Source organism: Anabrus simplex, chromosome 2, assembly GCF_040414725.1.
Source record: "Anabrus simplex isolate iqAnaSimp1 chromosome 2, ASM4041472v1, whole genome shotgun sequence".
NCBI classification, from domain to species: Eukaryota; Metazoa; Arthropoda; class Insecta; order Orthoptera; family Tettigoniidae; genus Anabrus; species Anabrus simplex.
Window position 1 is genome coordinate 503637400 of NC_090266.1, and position 18390 is coordinate 503655789.

Here is an 18390-nt window from a genome sequence, read left to right on the forward strand (position 1 = left end):
TAGTGTATTGCATAGTGGAGGCGTACATTGGATACAATTTGATACATTAACTGAGAAAAAAAATGGCGCGAACGCGACTCGAACATCAGCGCGTCCGCACAACCGGCAATTAAAGCATTACCTCGTCTCACTGAGCTAATGAGACAGCTCCGGCGCAGCGCCGAGTTCATGCAAACTGTGCTTGGCCACGCTGCACGCCGTTAAAGCGTTGCCAGAGCTCCGTTTCTTAACGCGCATTTCTACTAAACCTATTGGTGGGACTAGGTTTTGTAAGATAAACTTTTGTCGTGAATTTCAACAAGGAGCCGCATGCCGACCTCCACGTGCGGCATGTTTTGTTCACCCTGTATAGTACACTCGAAATATGAAGAATGTGATCCAGTGATGACATTTTCAGCAAATACTGATGAATTTTGGATACACATATATGATGCGTGGATGCCTATTTTGAGGGCGTCATTAACACCTTATTTTATTGAATGTACAGAGCAGTGCTGCAGGATGAGACAATCCACAGATGGACACACAACTTGCCGAATAATTCTCCACACCCTTTTTTTCTTTTTGCTATTGACTTTACGTCTCACCGACACAGATAGGTCTTATGGCGACGATGGGACAGGAAAGGGCTAGGAGTGGGAAGGAGGCGGCCATGGCCTTAATTAAGGTACAGCCCCAGCATTTGCCTGGTGTGAAAATGGGAAACCACGGAAAACCATCTTCTGGGCTGCCGACAGTGGGGTTCAAACCCACAATCTCCCTAATACTGGATACTGGCCGCACTTAAGCGACTGCAGCTATCGAGCTCGGTCCACACCTTGTTCGTAACTGTTAATAATATCTTCATCATTGCACCACAAAGTTATCCTCACCGGGCGAGTTGGCCGTGCGCGTAGAGGCGCGCGGCTGTGAGCTTGCATCCGGGAGATAGTAGGTTCGAATCCCACTATCGGCAGCACTGAAGATGGTTTTCCGTGGTTTCCCATTTTCACACCAGGCAAATGCTGGGGCTGTACCTCAATTAAAGCCACGGCCGATTCCTTCCAACTCCTAGGTCTTTCCTATCCCATCGTTGCCGTAAGACCTATCTGTGTCTGTGCGACGTAAAGCCCGTAGCAAAAAAAAAAATCCTCAGGAAGTCAAATGATTATCAAAACAGGTTCATGGCATTTGTATATTTATGAGAGCGGTGTACGTAGCACGCACTCTGCAACCATCATTTAATCTTTAGCTGGTCTGTCGGTCAGGTCATCAGCCCACAGACTGGTTGGATCCTCAAATAGCACCACCAAGGGTTATGTGGTTACAAGTCAACTACAAAAGCCAATTTTAGCACCAAGATTAGGCATACAAGGCAACGTGATGAGTGATGTTGTTTACTATTGCTTTCCCCACTAGGCCAGAACGTGCTACTGCAGTACCAATAATCCTATGAGCAACACCTTTCATAACGCTGAGATGCACTGGTTGTGCTCCGAATGTCATTACTCAGCACCACCTATACCCCGTGTTATTACAGCCAAGGATGAGACTGGGACTTTAGTGGAAGCTGCACTTTACTCTGGCCTCTGCCAAGAGATGGATGCAAAAGTGCTGTATTCATGAAACCTGTAGCGCACCGAGCTCGATAGCTGCAGTCGCTTAAGTGCGGCCAGTATCCAGTATTCGGGAGATAGTAGGTTCGAACCCCACTGTCGGCAGCCCTGAAGACGGTTGTCCGTGGTTTCCCATTTTCACACCAGGCAAATGCTGGGGCTGTACCTTAATCAAGGCCACGGCCGCTTCCTTCCCTTCCCTGTCCCATCGTCGCCATAAGACCTATCTGTGTCGGTGCGACGTAAAGCAAGTAGAAAAAAAACCTGTAGTTTAAGGCAAAAGAACCTTTAAACAATTTAGAATGGCTTGTAGTTCACTCGAAGCGCTGACGTAATATCCAAACGTTACTCAAAAATTAACACTGAAATCGGTAACTTTGAACCGAGCGAGTTGGCCGTGCTGTTAGTGTCACGCCTCTGTGAGCTTGAATTCGGGAGATAGTAGGTTCGAACCCCACAGTTGGCAGTCTTCAGGATGGTTTCCGGTGTTTCTTATTATCACTCCATAATTGTACCATAATTAAGGCCACGGACGCTTCCTTCTTACTCCTAGCCATTTCCTCTGCCATCGTCGCCAGAAGACCTACCTGTGTCATTGCGACGTAAAGCCAGTAGTTAAATTTGTAACCTCGAATTCATCTCCAAGTTTCGAGTTTAAATACTGTGTACTCTGAACATACATATTGACTTCCTCAAACAAGTTTGTTGGGAAATACTGAGTTACAGAAACCTCCTTTACAATCACTTTGAGATTATAACGTTTCTATGACCATAAGAAGTACTCGAACACGTCATCCTAGTGGAGTGTCATTAGGTTTCCTCTCGATCATCCACTCCAGATCTCCAGTAATACGTGGTCACGACAGAGTTGAGGGTTGGTTAGAGAGAATGAAAAGTAGTAGAGCGTGAGAAACGAAGGGCAGGATAAAATAGGATGTTTCTGAGAGACAACAAAACAAACAAATCCCTTTGAACCCCCTGTGGTCCTCTTTCTCTGTCACGGTGAACGAGAAAACTAACCAACTTGTGAAGAAGTCCGATCAAGGGAGAAAGTCGGGCCAAATCACTGCCCGTGGAGCTGGAAAATGCTGCGGCCAGATACAATACAACTCCGCAGACTTGTAAACATGGAAAATTCAATCCCAAAAGAGGCATTAGCCGCACTGAAACATATACACAGCGTGGCTGTAAACTACTTCTCTTGAGCTATATCACGTTATGAGCCACAAGACGTGGGTAAGAACATGGTATTAACTGTTTAGAATTTCCCACAACTGGAAAGGAGTCAACTGTAGTGTATTTTTGTAGATTTGGGAAATAATTTCTTGAAGAAATCTTCGTGCCATAAGATTCTACCTGGTACATTCAACAAAGTAAGTTATTTTAATATCTCTTTGAATCTGTTGTTTTTACGTATTTATATTTATGTATGTTTTATTTTTTATTTTTTAAATTATTGGTCGTACGTTGTGAGTACAGCATGCATGGTTAAAGTGTATAAAATGTTTACAAACTTTTAAACTGCTCATGACGAGGAGGGATTTTAGTCTCAGTCCCAATAATCTGTTCCACTGTAGGATTTCGGATGTTGCCAACATAGAATTTTCCATGTCCTCTTGATATACCAACGGCCGTAGCCGTGTTGAAACACCGGATACCGTGAGATCTCCGAAGTTAAGCAACATTGGGCGTGGTCAGGAGTTGGATGGGTTGCCACGCGCTGTTGGTGGGGGGTAAGGGAATGGAGGAGCGGAAAGGAACTGGCCACCCTACCGCACGTAAACTCCGGCTCAGGAACACCTCTGCGGAGGTTCGGACCTGCCTTCGGGCAGAATAACCCTAACCTACCTTGATATACCCTTGTCTGGCATTCGAACACGGGTACTGATTATTCTGTTTGGGAGCGCCACAGTTGCACTGAGATGGAAATTTGCTCCACTTGTAAAGGAATTGGTCCGAATCCATTAGAGAGCTGTCCGTGTCCACTTTAGTAGATCGAACCCAGTTCCAAGGGTGTTTTTTAAACAGAACTAAAGCTGAGGGATGGTTTCCAAGCTCCATATTCCTTCTCTGACTCCATCGCATTCGATAGAGTGTAAACGCTTGTTGGCGACGAATATTCTTACTCCATGGAAATGAACATTCTGAGCATTGGGTCTTGAAAAGGAAAGGTGACTATTCACACTCGGTAGTTCAGTAACAGTAGAGTATAATGAGAACTTCCAACCATATTCTTTATTGGTAATATTATTGAGGTGATTTACGTATACTTTTCAAAATTATATTTAAAATTATGAAATATAATTGGAATGCAGGGATAAAATTAGTTGGGTTAAAATTACTTAGGATAAAATTACTTCATAGTGTAATGCGCAATATAAGCAAGGAATTGAGCGTAGGTATATTTGGATTACACCAACCAAAAAGCAAGGAAGTAGGAAGAAATAGAACAACTGCTGATGCATTTCCTTGGTTAATACAGAGTCGTAGGCTTTATAGGCATTTTTGAAAAGAGATAATGATCAATTCTGGAGGATAAAATCCGTTAAAATCAGTACTGTTCCAGACCACAGACCTCAGGACCGGATCGTTCTTGTATGTTCAGTCTTGAGCCCTAAGGCTGATTGGATCCTCAACAGCTCCGCCATCAGCTGTCATAGATGGTCTAGGCATTACTAAAGAGGGACTAGGGAAATGAAGGGTGAGGTAGTTTCCCGTTGATTTCCTCACCGATCCAGAAGTTGCTATTACATATCAGTCTGCCAAGCCCACCAAAATGCATGCACGAATCGACCCTATAAGCAACATTTTCACACCGTTCATAGCAGGGACTGGCTGCAGAAGGAATGGCATTACTAGCATCGTTCATACCTTAGTCACTTACATATTGTCAAAGCCAAGGATGAGACAGAGACAGGTCAATGGAAGTGACAGAAATGCTCTAGCCCATACCAGAAGACATAGTGCACTGTAAACACTAGGTCCTGCCAGCAAAGGCAAAGATCGTTCTTATGCGCCGAATAGTAGGAAAATGTTCGAAAAGGAAGAGATGGTTAAACAACAATTTCGTAGATCTAGGGTAGTATACTACGAAAACAAAATATTGGCCATACTCAGTGATTACAGATTCAGGAATAGGTTATTGTAGGCAATGAAATGCATTTATACTAACTAAGAGACTACACTGAGAAGTGATTGTAGAAGAAGTTCTTGATTGAAACCAAGTTGCAAGACTTAGACAAAACTAAAGCATTTCCTTCTTATTGCACACGGACTATGGACTATTTACTAAGAGGCATAATTGGCACGATGGGATACAGTTCTGCGAAAATATAGTATACAAATGAACTTATGCTAATGACTTGGTCTTCATAGTATACTATGTTGGAAATCTACTGCTAACCCTCTTGAAAAATATTACTGTTCAGGGAGTATGTTAAGAAAATTAGTATTTCTATGTCGAAAATCGTTTCACTCGGGGGAAAATATAATAGAATTTACTTTCAGGTAACCAGGTAATTCCAAACTGTAAAAATTCGATCATGTTAATAATTATACTTCTTCATTATAGACTGTTATGCCTTTCAGCGTTCAGTCTGCAAGCATCGGTAAATTTACTAATTGCCGCAACAACCCTCTATTTGCAACTAGTCCTGTGACCTCGTATAATTCTGTACCTCTTGTTTTTAAATCGTAGAAAACTGAGTCTAACAATCGTCGGCGTTGTTTCCCTCTACCACTCTTACCTTCCATAACAGAGTCCATTACTTTCCTAGGTAATCTGTCCTCCTCCATTCGCCACATATGACCCAACCACCGAATCCGTTTTATGAGTATAGCTTCATCCATTGAGTTCATTCCTAACTTATCCTTTATTTCCTCATTCCGAGTACACTCCTGCGATTGCTCACACCTGTTTTTACCAGCAAGCATTCTCAGTACTTTCATGTCTGTTACTTCTAGCTTATGAATAATATACCTTGAGTCCACCCAGCTTTCACTCACGTAAAGTACCTTGTCTAATTTCTGTAAGTGCTTTGAACCGAGAACTCATTCTACTGCCAATTCTCAAAGCAGCACAATGGTCAACATAAATGCCTTCGACTGATTTAGTCCCTTAGTCCCATTATACCCCTGTACGGCGAACATTTTTTACCTCGGTACTCTGACATACGCCTTCTCTAGATCTACGAAACGTAAACGTAACTGTCTATTCCTCCCGTAGCATTTTTCAGTTACCTGCCGCATACTGAAAATCTGATCCCGACAGCCCCTCTGTAGTCTGAAACCACACTGGTTTTCATCCAACTTCCAAGATGCCAGTGAACACACGTATACTGATTAATTAGATACCTCGATAGATGTTGCAATACTTCCTGTTACACTGCATATAGATATGTGCAATTACTGCTTTTGTGCACTCTTATTACTCTATGAAGCCATTTTGTCCCTGCCTTCTCACTGTACTTCACCATTTCAGGTCTAATTCCACCTATTCCTGCTGCTTTATGACAATGTAGTTCATCTAAAGTCCTTTTCACTTCATCAAGTGTAATAATAATAATAATAATAATAATAATAATAATAATAATAATAATACTAAACGGTTAACGTTCCACTGACCATTTTTACGGTTTTTGGAGGTTCAGAAATGCCGGAAAATTATTCCCGCAGGGGTCTTCATGTATTGGTAAATCTACTGGCACAAAGGTGGCATATTTGAGCACCTTCAATACCAACAGACTGAGCCATGATCAAACCTAAAAACCCGGGCTCAAATACAAGTGCGATATCGTCTGAAGCACTCAGGCCAGCGTGGATCACTGTAAGTTCATAGGATATATCAAAGGCGACAAATCAGAGATAACTAACCAACGTAATAGTGAAATAAGGGTTAGTAATTCATATCAACTCTCTGAACAAAGATCTATTTTGTGCCTGACACGACAATCCAAATTTGGTACTACACAGTGCTTTAGTGTGAACTCTTTACTTGGAACAAAGATATCGTCTGGGAAATCTGACAGTGTTAGAGATCCAGAGTATGTTCTAGATTAAGGAGCCTCTATATGCTAGCAATTTCTGTGCAAATAATTTTGAACGACGACTTTGATATAATAGAAACAGCTAAATCATTTCTCCCAGATACATACCTGAACGCTGGGTTGTAATAATTGCAAAGGCTAAAGTGGAGGAGTAGAAAGTTTCAGGCCACGCAGGTGTTAGCGCAGGACATTCTCAACACAAACCCACGGAAGAAAGATGTTGTAAACAGGAAATCTCTGACAAATGGGTAGAAAGTTGAGTGGCTTTAAAGAGTTGTACTACGCTTGAATTGTGAGAGGACAATCCTTGAGCGATCAAAATGAAGCAAATTTTGAACGAGGCCTATCCGTTACGATCTTTTAACTTCAGGTGATGAGTGGAAGGAAGGAACAAAATTCACAGAAAAGTACAACTGTCACAGTCGTATCCAAATAAAACGACACTTACAAAATTGAAGCTTGTTTATTGAAATTGTGCCAGCATATTCCAACAGTTCACAATTCATCCCATAACCAACTGAAAGGCTCGAATGGTGTAAAGTATACTGATCCTCTGTTGTACTCTGAACCAGATTATTAACAATAAACAGTAAACAGTAAACAGCTTCCTTAATTGAGAAAGGTGAAAGATATAATGAGCTCTCAGTATTGGTGGTAAGTAAACTCGTATCCTCATCCCGAGGTAGAGCAGCTCTTTTTAGGCAAACCCCCAGTGGAGGTGAGCTGCATGTACAATTTCAACCACATACCAGCCCTCCTACCATTCTTAAATTTCTGATAATACCTTGAATCGAACCCCGGCCCCCGAGAACGGCAGCTAATAACACCAATCGTTACGCTACGGAGGCGGACAGTTTTGGTGGTACTTTAAGTAAAAACTATTTGAATTACTGAATTCCAATCGGGATTAATTTGCATTGTATATGTAAACTTTCTCTGGTAATATATGAGTAACATCGTAATTTAGAATACATTCATTGAAATATTTGTTTATACCTTACTAGTTAATTTTGAATTACCAACACAGGTATAAAGATAGCGAGCAAGAAAGCTGATGAAGACATTGAAATGAATGACAGAAGAGAACTCGCAACAAAGAGATAAATTCTAAGTTCGGAGTGATCTTGGTCAGCCTCTGTGGTGTAGTGGTTAACGTGGTTAGACGCCAACCCTGGAGGTCCGGGTTCGATTCCAGGCTTTGCCACGAGTTTGAAAAGTCGTACGAGGGCTGGAACGGGGTGCACTCATCCTCAGGAGGACAACTGAGTAGAGGTGAGTTCGATTCCCACATCAGCCATCCTGGAAATGGTTTTCGTTGTTTCCCATTTCTCCTACAGGCAAATGCCGGGATGGTACCTAACTTAAGGCCATGGCCACTTCCTTCCTTCTTCCTTGTCTATCCCTTCCAATATCATCCCCCGCAAGACCCCTGTTCGGCATAGCAGGTGCGGCCGCCTGGGCGAGATACTGGTCATTCTCCCCAGTTTTATCACCCGACCCACAGTCTGAAGCTCCAGGACGTTGCCCTTGAGGTGGTAGAGGTGGGATCCCTGGCTGAGTCCGAGGGAAAAACCGACCCTTGATGGTAAAGAGATAAAGAAGAAGGAATGATCTTCAAGGATGCACCGTGTGAAGGAGCCTGCTTTGGTGGCGGGGTCATGTGAGAAGAACGGAAAAGTATAGTTTACGTAGGAGAGCAATGGACTTACGAATAAAGCGTAAAAGAAGCAGAGTGAGAACGAAGAGACGATAGTTAGACTAAAATGTTATTAAGTACAATAATAATAATAATAATAATAATAATAATAATAATAATAATAATAATAATAATAATATAATTGAATGTGGCTACTTCTAGCAAGTGCTGCCCTTATAGGGCAGACACCACAACAATGGGGGTCACCACGTGCCATATACGCGATACTGCGCGTCAGTTGGGTGGAGGATAGTGTTCTGTATAAAGCCTGAGTTGTAGGAATGTTTGGGACAACACATATATCCAGCCGTCGAGCCAAGGTAAGCTATGACTCGGCCGGAAATTGAACCCAAGGCCCCAATGACAGAAGGTCAAGACACTGGCTACTCAGCCATAGATCTGGATAATTCAGGGTCAGAGGTTTGAAAATAGAACAGGAATAGGTGCTAGTTGTAGACCGGACGAGTTGGCCGTGCTGTTAGGAGCGCGCAGCTGTGAGCTATTGGGTTCGAACACCACTGACAGCAGCCCTGAAGATGGTTTTACGTAGTTTCCCATTTTCACACCAGGCAAATGCTAGGGTTTTACCTTAATTAAGGCCACGGCCGCTTCCTTCAATCTCCTAGATCGTTCCTATGCCATTGTCGCCGTAAAACCTATCTGTGTTGGTACGACGTAAAGCAAAATTCATAAATTGCTAGTTGTAGAGAGAGGTTTTGTAACGGTTCAAATCCCATTACAAGGTAATATCTGAATTATGTTATTATTATTGCATCTGTGATATTAATATTATTATTATTATTATTATTATTATTATTATTATTATTATGTCCGTATTATTATTATTATTATTATTATTATTATTATTATTATTATTATTATTATTATTATTTTATCTGTGAGATTACTATTATTTTGTTATAATTATTATTCAATTCCATTATGCAATGCTTGTCGCTTGCGTATTTGCGATTGAGTGTATGCATATATACGTATATGTAGATTAACATTAAATACCTGTACAGTGAGAGTTTCGATGTATCAGATGTGGATGTGACGTTGTTATATTGTGCAATACTGCTGACATTTCTGCCAAGTCATCGCTACGTCATGGCTACGTCATCATATTTAGTTACCACTGAGCTCACTTTCTTTGAGAAACCCAGCGAGCCGGCGGCGGTTTCACAACTGTATGCAATATTTGCCGCGCGGTAGGAGTACATACTTATTTCTGGAGATTACGTAGATGCGTCAACCAACGTCTATATAAGGTGGCTGCATATTGTAGCGTCAGTCATTAGTTAAACGGAAGCTGAACAGTGAAGAAATCTACGAGATGAAGAGGCCTCAGTCGGTCAGTCAACGAGTGTGAACGAGAGATGGAGAAGACTCAGTGAGCCAGTAATTATTGGTCATGAGGGAGTGAGGCCAAAGTTGGTCAGTCACTTAGTTGAAGACACGGACGCAAGGGCTTACCATGGAGTCAGAGAGGGATACCACCTGCCATGAGGTAATACCATACTGACTTACAAATAAGTCAGATGATATGGAGAAGAAGCAGTCACAAGGATGTATCACCAAGTTAGGCGTGACACATCTACAGTAAACACCAGATCAATGGATTACGTCGTAATTACACTCAAAGTGTTGAAGGTACAGTCAAGTGAATCAGTGAGGGAAATATTTCGTATAAATTGTTAAATATTCGGTCAAGAAGAATTCAAATTCATGCCTAGTTTCTTTCAGTTGCAATGTCATAATTTCATATTCTCATCTGTTTAATCGCAACAAGACTCACTATTTTTATATATTATTTAAAGAATATATTTTGTTCTATCAAACGAATTCATAGTTTTATTTCAATGACAGTAAAATATCTTAACCACAAAATTAATGGGGAAACCGAACGCCAATCTCCTTTTCCCAGAACTTATATGGTATGTTGTCAAAAGTAAGCTTATTACCCCACACCCTAGAGATAGTCAAGATTCTCATTCTATTATTGCTGCACTGAGTGGTAGCTGGCGCCCTTCAAATAACGTATGTGTAAGTAAGCAGGTAAGATGTAAGTGTGAGTCCAGGGTTCGACGATTGTGTATTTTATTTAATGAATATTAATTTTCACAATTTCCATTTTAAATGCAGAATTTCATATTTTTCAATTTAAATGCAGTTTTATATATCTTTCAAAAGAAAGTCAACGAGTTAGGAAAGTCTCAGTTTGTGGATACGCTCAGTTCATTCACATAGACTTGAAGGTTAAACACTGAATGTATTGAAAATGGTGTATGAATGCAAATAATGTCAGTGGTTTTACGTCTCACTAACTAAAATTACGGTTTTTGCAAACGCCGAGGTGCCAAAATTTTGTCCGGCAGGAGTTATTTTACGTACTTGTAAGTCTAGGTACCAACATGGTTGCCGGACAATTTCGGTGACGGACATTTGCTTTCAACGGACATTTGCGCTCACTGGGATAAAATTTTGCCCATCCACAGAAATTCCCCAGTTGTCACAGGACATTTGCGGTCACTGCAGCAGGTGGTGGACCTCATTAGCTTAATCTCGGGGTATCCTCGCTAACCTGCCTGAGCAAATGCTCGCTCCGTGGAGATCAAAATATTTCTCTCGCGGGCATTATTTAGAGATTGATACCGAAACTTCCTGGTGTGAGTACTGTATTTATTATTGTGTGTTGTAATGGAGTTGACGGTTACTAATCAGGGAAATCGTTGTGCACTTTACAAATGTTATATGTACAGAAATTAAGGGAGAGTCAACCTGGCATCGTCACCTGGGTGCGTCTGAAGGAGAGGAACAAGGGTAAAGGATGGCTGAGGACAAGAGGCGAAGAAATACTTCATACCGTCGGTCATCTGTGTGGATGACCTGGAGAAGCGGCTTTCACAGCGTAAAAGCAGGTTCAAGAGGCAAAGAAGAGAGCAAGAGAAGAAGCGAATCCACTATCGCAGATTTACGTGGAGGAGTTGGGTGATCTGCATAACAGGGGCTACGACTATGTCACTGATATGCCAGCTCAAGAATCGTTAAAAAGAACAACGCGTCTCCAACAAAATCATGCACGCGGACTTCAAGTAGAGCCAAAACAAGTGCTCAGATAATTCTTAATGAAGAGGAATTAAGGATGAATAATGGCAGCCCGCTTCTTTTAGCTGAGAGAAAGGCATGGGAGAAAGAATTATAATTTTCAGTGCCGAAAGAGGTAGAGAAAGTCTTAGGCATTGTGCGCATTTATTTATGGATGGCACGTTCAAGAGTTGCAGCAATGAGTTCTCCCAGATATACACCATTCACCCAGACCTTAGAGGCCGGAGAGATGAAATCAACGTTTACCCCCAGTCGTCTTTGCGTTCCTGCCTAACAAAAAGAAAGAAACTTATATTCGTTTCCTTCACCTTATCTTGGACGCGGTTCCCCAATGAAATCCTAAGAAAATCACCATTGATTTCGAAGCAGCTACAATATCAACCTTACGAGAAGAATTTCCGTCAGCAGAGTTAAGTGGCTGTTTTTTTTTTTTTTTTTTTTTTCACATGAAGCAATGTCTGTGGATGGCTTGATGGCTTGATGAGCGACTACAAGGAAAGAGAAGATATACGTCTCCACATCCGAATGGGCCTTGCTCAGGCACTTTTGAAGGCAGATGACGTCAGTGAAGGACGGCTGGTATTGTCAGGCTCCTTCTACAGAAAAACTTACTAGATTCTTCGACCATTTTGTAGACGTATGGCTTGAAAACAGCGAGATACCAATCACTATGTGGAGCTGTTACAAACTGCGACATCGAACAACAAATGCTGTAGAGGGATGGCATCACAAGATCAACTCTTTAGTTGGAAATCCACATCCTCGATTCGACGACTTGGTGGTTTGTTTAAAGTAGGAAGCAGAAGCGACGAACTGCATGTACCTGAAACTGGAGCTCAATCTTGAAGGTAAGAGGAGGAAGACGAAATATGTGAAGAAAGATGCCAGAATTGAATGAACCCTTAAGACATATGAAGAAACCAGCGAAATAAGGTCCTGCATAAAGGCATTTTCTTACATAGAAAAACTAGCGTAATCTTCTTGCGCTTCAGGTATTCCTAATGTAAGTAGGTAGGCCTATATACAAAGGAACAAAATTATAACGATGCTTACCTAACGCCGACAAAAGTAAATGATGAAGCTTAGTTGCAGCTGATTTTAAACATACCAACATGATTTTAATACAATCATTATGTCAATCCAAAGCCTGGATAAAGTGGGATGGGAATCAGCATTTTAAAACATTTAATTTATTGTCGACCAGATTATTGTATGTACTCGAGCTTCTAGGTTGTGACCCACTGTGGGTGGAGGACGCAGATGAAGAATACATCCACGATATCCCCTGCCTGTCATAAGAGGCGACTAAATGAGGCCCTGGGGGCTCATAAGTTGGGAGCACGTTTTGGCAGGATCGAACCGGCCAAGCTGGCGCCAGAAGGCCAGCGCAGGGATCTAGCCGGCCAAAAATCGTATCTCGGAAACTAATGGACCGATTTACACAAAACTTAGAATTTAATTGCTATTATTGGAGATAATTAAGGATGAGGTCAATCAAGCACAAGGAACAAATTACTAGGCCAAGAATAGAATTAGTAATTTTAGTAATCTTAATCATTTTTCGTTACAGCATTAAGAAATTAAATAGATGTTAATAATGATACATGCCGTTCAGAATGTTTAAAAATATACAGGAATACATGCACTTATCAAACAATTTAGTCATTAGATGCAGTTCCACCAGAATGGCTAACTTCACTGTCATTATCTCCTTCGGCAGAACCAGATACAGGAGGCTCAGACATTAAGTTGAGCATTTCTCGTGAAAGTGGAATGAACTTCCTCTTCCTTGATTTCCCTAAGCTGCTAATATAAGGGTCCGTGGATATAAGCAGCCTATGGAAAAGGTCAGTATTTGTGTCCTTCTGGAGGTTTTCCTGGTGAATACTTATCTGAAACGCCTATTATCATTATTCTCAGTCTCCTGGGCTTCCTCAATTAGTTGTCCAATGGGTATATTACAGTGCCCAATGACCTCCTCTCCACGAACCCAGAGTTTGTGAAAAGTTACAGGCATGTAGTCCCATTTGTATTTTTGTAAGTACAATTGTAGAGTTCCCTTTGCGTACATGCCAAATGCTACGTCAATGGCATACCCACACGAAAGAGTTACTAAGATGACACGTAGATGGATTATAAATTTAGATCTGTTCCAGTAATATCCGCAGAAGTGGAAGCCTCTCTGAAGAATCTTCTAGCGATGGTTCCATCATTAGTATTGCCAGCAGTTTGCTTCGGTATATCAACCAATAGACCGTTTCCTCCCTGAACCGAAGCTGCATATTTTTCTTTCTTCCTTCATCCAGTTTCTTCCTTTCTGCATCTCTTATTTGCCACTTTCTTACGTCAAGTTGTACGCTATATGTAAAGGACATTTGGAATATCGAATCCATGCATGAAGTGGTAATAACCCAAACTGAATTGTATTTGGGTTAATTACTCTCTCTGTCACTTCCGGAATATTATTCATCTCTTTAGGGTCACGCCACATATATCACACCTATCGGAAGACTGATAGAAAGACAATGAACTGCAGACTTTTCCATCCACCATAGTGAAATGTAGCTCATGTTCAACCACTATTGATTTCTCATGATTCAGGACTACCGTAGTAGGCAACGACTTCTCTTTCTTGGTACTAACACATTGCACCTCGTCCCGAATTCTGTTGTTTCTTTCTGGAACTCTAATTTAATAGGCCTGCAGTAACGAGATGATGGTCTAAGAATATGCCAAATTGTATCCTAGTTTCCGGTGTTAGGATGGCTAAACTAAAGTTGAAGGGGCACATGTGAAATGCAAAACAGAGACTCGTCACTTAATGATAGACCCTGGGAAAATCTCTGTTTATGGCGACTTTGGTCTGCCATCACAGCCCCACTTGGTTACACATTTACACTGATATTTACATTCTTAATCTGGACCTCTGTAGATTAATCACTGATTAAAATATCACTGGGATGACATTTGTCTTTACTGTTTCTTACCAGATATTATGGAGGGTACAAGTTACAGCTATACGTTATAGGATTTACCCTCGATTCTTTTCTTGGGGGATAACATTATCGATCACCATTGGAATTACTAATTATGTACAAGAATGGAAATGTTTTCTTATCAACTTACAAGGAAAATTTTCTTCAAGTGAGTTAATGTAAGGTTTGGCACCGCGTTGAGAGGACACAATGCAAAATTCATTTATGAATAACCCTGAAAATAAACACATAAGAACGCACAATATCCATCCGACCATTCTGATGGATGAAACAATCACCAACTGAGGTCGAGTAGGAACCGTTTTCGTACAATACAACATTTATCGGCCGAAACACTGACAATTAGGGGGCCGTGGGCGCGAATGAAAAGGAAACCTTGACGTCGCCTCCACGTTCCCCGAAATTAGCTACCTCAGAGCTACTTACCACATGTTGTTGTTTGAGTAATCAGTCCATAGACTGGTTGATGCAGCTTTCCATGCCACCCTATTCTGTGCTAAACTGTTCATTTCTACGTAACAATTGCAGCCTACATCTGCTCTAATCTGCTTGTCATATTCATACCTTGGTCTATCCCTACCTTTCTTACCACTTACACTTCCTTCAAAAACCAATTGACCGGGCGAGTTGGCCGTGCGCGTAGAGGCGCGGGGCTGTGAGCTTGCATCCGGGAGATAGTAGGTTCGAATCCCACTATCGGCAGCCCTGAAAATGGTTTTCCGTGGTTTCCCATTTTCACACCAGGCAAATGCTGGGGCTGTACCTTAATTAAGGCCACGGCCGCTTCCTTCCAACTCCTAGGCCTTTCCTATCCCATCGTCGCCATAAGACCTATCTGTGTCGGTGCGACGTAAAGCCCCTAGCAAAAAAAAAAAAAACAATTGAACAAGTCCTGGATGTCTTAAGATGTGTCCGATCATTCTATCTCTTCTTCTTGTCAAATTTAGCCAAATCGATCTCCTCTCACCAATTCGATTCAGTATCTTTCCATTCGTGATTCGATCTATTTATCTCACCTTCAGCATTCGTCTGTAACGCCACATTTCAAACGCTTCTATTCTTTTTCTTTCTGAACTAGTTAGCGTCCACGTTTCACTTCCATACAATGCCACGCTCCACACGAAAGTCTTCAAACCATCTTTCTAATTCCTATATCAATGTTTGAAGTGAGCAAATTCCTTTCCTTAAGAAAGCTCTTCCTTGCTTGTGGTAATCTGCATTTTATGTCCTCCTTAGTTCTGCCATCGTTAGTTTTTTTACTACCCAAGTAACAATATTCATCTACTTCCTTTAAGACTTCATATCCTAATCTAATATTTCCTGCATCACCTGCCTTCGTTCGACTGCACTCCATTACTTTTGTTTTGGACTTATTTATTTTCATCTTGTACTCCTTACCCAAGACTTCGTCCATACCATTCAGCAGCTTCTCGAGATCTTCTGCAGTCTCAGATAAAATAACAATATCATCGGCAAATCTCAAGGTTTTGATTTCCTCTCCTTGGATTGTGATTCCCTTTCCAAATTCCTCTTTGATTTCCTTTACTGCCTGTTCTATCTAAACATTGAAAAGGAGGGGAGACAAACTACAGCCAGATGTACGAGCATGCCAATATCAGCTCGCCTGAATTGTTGTGGTGCCGGTATTCGAATCCCGCGCAGCGCGGCTTGTATCCAGTTCTCACCGGCAGAGCTGGCCAGGCGACAAGCTGACAGTCCACGTCACCGCTCTAGTCCCTACATAAGCGAGTGGGCCGGGAGACAAAGCGGTCCCTGTGCCGCCGTCAACAGTCAAACCAACAACCACCGTTACTACTAACCCTAAATTTCAGCCCTCCAAATACACTCAATCTAAACCGCCCGCCACAATCCATCCCCACCTTAGAGCTTCTAAAATGTCTCCTCTCCTTCCTAACCAGCACACCATAAGCCAATTTCCAATCCGAACCATGCCCCATCAAGAACACTGTATACCTAACCTCAATATCACACGCCTCTTAACTCCTCTAGATCCAACCACCTTCTAATGAATGTACCCACACAGCTCTCGCCCATAAATCAATGGTCGCCACCACCACATTCACTACAAATTCGCACCTGCTCGTATCTTCTCTGATGGCCTGTGTACTAATATATAAACAGGAGAATATGAAGAAGAAGCTCTTGCCGATTTGAGCCCAAATGGTGATGACGTACTGCCGAAAGTGTTATGCAGTCGTTTTAAGATAAGAACATAAACGATTTATGTGGCCTAGGAATAGCCCGGAACTTAATCCGATTTAAAATCCCTAGTAAAAGTCGAACATTTTACTGTCAAGTAGAAATATAAGCAACAAAATTCTGTTGATCGAAGCCATTGTTAACAACTCGTTTCGGGTCATCAACAAGGAAAATCTGCAACGACTTGTGATTTCTATGCTCCGCAGAATTGATGGTGTGGTTAAACGTAAAGGTTAGGCAACAGAGTACTGACCATACCTTCCAAAAGTGAATACAATACACATCATGTAAACACTTACTGAATATTACATGTATATCATAAGTTGAAATTTTTTGTAATTTTATAAGAACAATTAATATTATTTTACTTTACGTTTTTAGTATCTTTTGTACAAAAACGGTGTAGAAAAGACTGAAAAATTTCCTGTGTGCTTGAAAAAAGGAATATACTATATTTCTTACAAAGAGTACATAATTATGTCCACTAGTTTATGTATGTATGTATGTATGTACACTGACTGACAGAGCAAATGCAACACCAAGAAGGAGTGGTTCGAAAGGGATGAAAGTTGGGGAAAAAACAGACGGCACGGACGAATAATTGATGTTTATTTCAAACCGATATGCAGGTTACACAATGCGCACGGCATCGACTCAGTAGGATGTAGGACCACCGCGAGCGGCGATGCACGCAGAAACACGTCGAGGTACAGAGTCAATAAGAGTGCGGATGGTGTCCTGAGGGATGGTTCTCCATTCTCTGTCAACCATTTGCCACAGTTGGTCGTCCGTACGAGGCTGGGGCAGAGTTTGCAAACGGCGTCCAATGAGATCCCACACGTGTTCGATTGGTGAGAGATCCGGAGAGTACGCTGGCCACGGAAGCATCTGTACACCTCGTAGAGCCTGTTGGGAGATGCGAGCAGTGTGTGGGCGGGCATTATCCTGCTGAAACAGAGCATTGGGCAGCCCCTGAAAGTACGGGAGTGCCACCGGCCGCAGCACATGCTGCACGTAGCGGTGGGCATTTAACGTGCCTTGAATACGCACTAGAGGTGACGTGCAATCATACGCAATAGCGCCCCAAACCATGATGCCGCGTTGTCTAGCGGTAGGGCGCTCCACAGTTACTGCCGGATTTGACCTTTCTCCACGCCGACGCCACACTCGTCTGCGGTGACTATCACTGACAGAACAGAAGCGTGACTCATCGGAGAACACGACGTTCCGCCATTCCCTCATCCAAGTCGCTCTAGCCCGGCACCATGCCAGGCGTGCACGTCTATGCTGTGGAGTCAATGGTAGTCTTCTGAGCGGACGCCGGGAGTGCAGGCCTCCTTCAATCAATCGACGGGAAATTGTTCTGGTCGATATTGGAACAGCCAGGGTGTCTTGCACATGCTGAAGAATGGCGGTTGACGTGGCGTGCGGGGCTGCCACCGCTTGGCGGCGGATACGCCGATCCTCGCGTGCTGACGTCACTCGGGCTGCGCCTGGACCCCTCGCACGTGCCACATGTCCCTGCGCCAACCATCTTCGCCACAGGCGCTGCACCGTGGACACATCCCTATGGGTATCGGCTGCGATTTGACGAAGCGACCAACCTGCCCTTCTCAGCCCGATCACCATACCCCTCGTAAAGTCGTCTGTCTGCTGGAAATGCCTCCGTTGACGGCGGCCTGGCATTCTTAGCTATACACGTGTCCTGTAGCACACGACAACACGTTCTA